We start from the raw sequence: 3,101 nt of genomic DNA, 5'->3' as shown, positions 1-3,101 counted from the left end.
TGACATAAAGTTTGAAAAAAAAATTTAAAAATGTCATTTCAGATGTATTTTGAATTTCTTTTTCAGGAGAATAGGCCTCGGTTAAGTGGTGAACCACGGTCTATTCCCCTGCTTAGGTTACAAACAGTGTCATCATCTTCCTTCTTCTTCACGCACAAACAGTTTTAGAGCCTCCTTCGTCAATGTTGGGAAAGAGTTTTAACCGTTTAAACCCATTTTTGTTGGGGAAATTAGACGATTTTTTTTTTTTAAAAAAAAAGGGAATAGGCCGCGGTTCCAGCAGGTCTATACCGCGGTTGGAACCGCGGCCAAAAGGTTAGACGAATAGTTTTTTAAAAAAAATGGGTTTTGACCGCAGTTCAATAAAGAATCGTTGTTATATCCCCAGGTTATTACCGCGGTTGGAACCGCGGTCTAAAGTCCCAAACATTTTACATCGCCCGTATATGCTGCGGTTCTAAAACCGCAACGTATAGTAAAAAACAACCGTTGTCGTTTCCGTTCGATGCACTAGTGTAATGGAGAAGTTGAAGTTACAACATCCATGGTGCTGATTAGATTTATGCCTGAACCAGCGTAGTTATATTGTGTTTCCTCCTTCATCAGTGGTGAATCCAACGTGCATTGGCATAAAAGACAAGTGCCCAAAAGCTTTGTTAAAAGGAACGATAAAATGGTATGTAAGAAACTTCACAAGACTTTGAAAAGCTTGTCACATACCTGATGAATGTCTCCCATGAAATGTGCCAAGAACAACAACGCCTAAGTCATATTATCTGTAAGATACAAAAACTAAAGACATTGAACGAAACCATAAAGGATAACATACAAACATTAAGAAAAAAAGTATAGGTGAAGAGGTTGTTCTTTGTTTTGTTTTCAAATTTGACTCCTTACATCGCTGATCAGATGTCCCCTCTTTGTAATGCACGAGTTGGGAAGTGAAATTTTTGACAGCACCAGCAACACACATATCCTCCACACCATGGGAATCATGACAGTCTCCTATGATAACAAACAACAACAAATTATACCATAAGTCTAAGGTTTAATGATAAAATATGATAAGAAGAATTAGCATATATAAATATATATAAAAGCAGTGTTTAACTTTACTTGAATATTGAAACGAACAAATTAACTTTACTTGAATATTTAAACGAACAAGCATTATCCGGAGTGTCATTAGAAATATGAGCACTTGTTATTATCAATTTAAGCCAAAATACAATGCGAAGGGCTATGTATAACTCACATTTAAATAGAGCACAGGGGTGATTCATGATTGCTAAGGATTTGTGCTCTTTCAAGTTGAGACTTATCACTGAAATATAAAAAATAGGAACATTAATGTTGACAGAGTAGTCTCTTTTCTAAACTATTCCTACAAGTTCATGACATGCACAAGGAAAATTCATAACGTGCATACAGAAACTGATGAAATCCTTTCTCATGTAGTCCTCTTTTTACATTTCATTGTAATAGTAGTGTAGCTTGTAAGGAGCTTGGGTCACTATAAATACCCAGATCCTCATTGTATTCCTTACTTTTGAGCTTAATCAGAATAAACTTAGAGCTACTCTTCCATCAGAAACAAAAGACTTTGTTTGGCAGCAACATTTGATCAAATCAAATTTATCACTTTTTGAGTTTCTAACCACATTTATATGACAATTTAAACATCATGTTTACCTTTTCTATGAGACTTTCCAGGAGAAGATTTTCTTTCTTTATTCTTCTTTGCCAAACTTGAGGTGGCAGTTTGTTTTTGTCTTGTTTTCATTGTCTCATTACTAGTAAAAAATGAAGCCTTTGTTTCCGCAAGGCATATTTGTTCCCAAACCTCAAACAAAAGTTTAAGAAAATGAGACATGTTGGGGGAAGGGGGAACACAAACATCAAATCTGCAATGTTGTTTCATATTGTTCCTTTCAAAACATTTGGACAAATCAATTTGTCAGATAATTAACACAGGTTACTTACCTTTTTTATCTTGTGTTGTTTCTTTGAGACATAACCTCACCACTCCATTCTTATCAAAAATTTGAANATGGAAACAGTTCTCTCCATGATAAGTAAAAAGCAGTACATCATGATGCACAATTGAGTTATCTGTCACAAACTTTGCCCAACCATTTATGGTTTCATACGTACCAAACTTACCAAAATTTAAGAACCACTTTATCACATCACAAATATCCAACCATGGATTTTAAGCATTCAAACTTTTAATAGTCATCTGAAAAATTAATTGAAGAATAACAATCTAAGAATATATCAACATTCATCACATTATCAAATGAAATATTAAAGATAAATTTTTCCATGCTTTGAAAGAAAATCAAACATATCTCCAAATTCATNATACAATAAAACAATAAAGTAAAGGTAAGTTTTTCGTACCTTTTGACTTTTGACAGTAAGAGATTGAAACATAAGTCCTTAAGATTGTAGTAAAAAATGCTTACAAATCTCGAATCGCAACTTCCTGAGGCATGTAAATTCACTATCCTTAAGGACTTATCCGCGGTGTGTTGCACAAGTCCCCCAGGATACAACAGGATAATTTGTAGAAGAGAAATAAAAATGAAGCTAGGAAGAGAAGAGAATGAGAAAGACTGAGGTCATTTGGAATGGGAAAGTATTCGGAGGAGGTGTCTCATCCTTTGTGAAAATTCAAAGGAGGTGCAGGTTCATCTCTTATGGTATCAGGAGAGGTGGTTTCTAAACTTTTACAAATTATTTTTCTTTGTTGTTATTATTTGTAATTGTTTTGAGATAGTGGACTGTTTATCTCGGTTTGAGATAAGCGACTGGACGTAGGATTGATAAGATCCGAGCCAGAATAAAAATCATCTGTGCAAATTTCTCTCAACCTTACTCTTTTATTTATATTTATTATTTGCGTAGTAAGTGAAATTGAGACGAAATTAAAAGGCACACGTTTGAATTAAAAATCCTGTTGGTTTGTTATTCCACGTTAATAATTCCGCTGCAGCCGATTCTAACAATAACGAATGCTTATTTGCTAATGCTTTAATAGACAAATTAAAATGAACTACCATTCATGGGGCACCACTCTAGAAAACTCGCAGAGCCAG

General features: G+C 34.4%; 1 pseudogene; it reads right to left on the bottom strand.

Moving 5' to 3' along the window:
• LOC106778487 overlaps positions 1-1,783 on the bottom strand; it is a 12,053-nt pseudogene extending 10,270 nt beyond the window's left edge.
• Positions 1,784-3,101: the final 1,318 nt, after the last annotated feature.

Source organism: Vigna radiata, unplaced genomic scaffold (assembly GCF_000741045.1).
Source record: "Vigna radiata var. radiata cultivar VC1973A unplaced genomic scaffold, Vradiata_ver6 scaffold_629, whole genome shotgun sequence".
Taxonomy (NCBI): domain Eukaryota; kingdom Viridiplantae; phylum Streptophyta; class Magnoliopsida; order Fabales; family Fabaceae; genus Vigna; species Vigna radiata.
The sequence above is the reverse complement of the archived record's forward strand: the minus strand, read 5'-3'. Positions and strand labels throughout refer to the sequence as shown.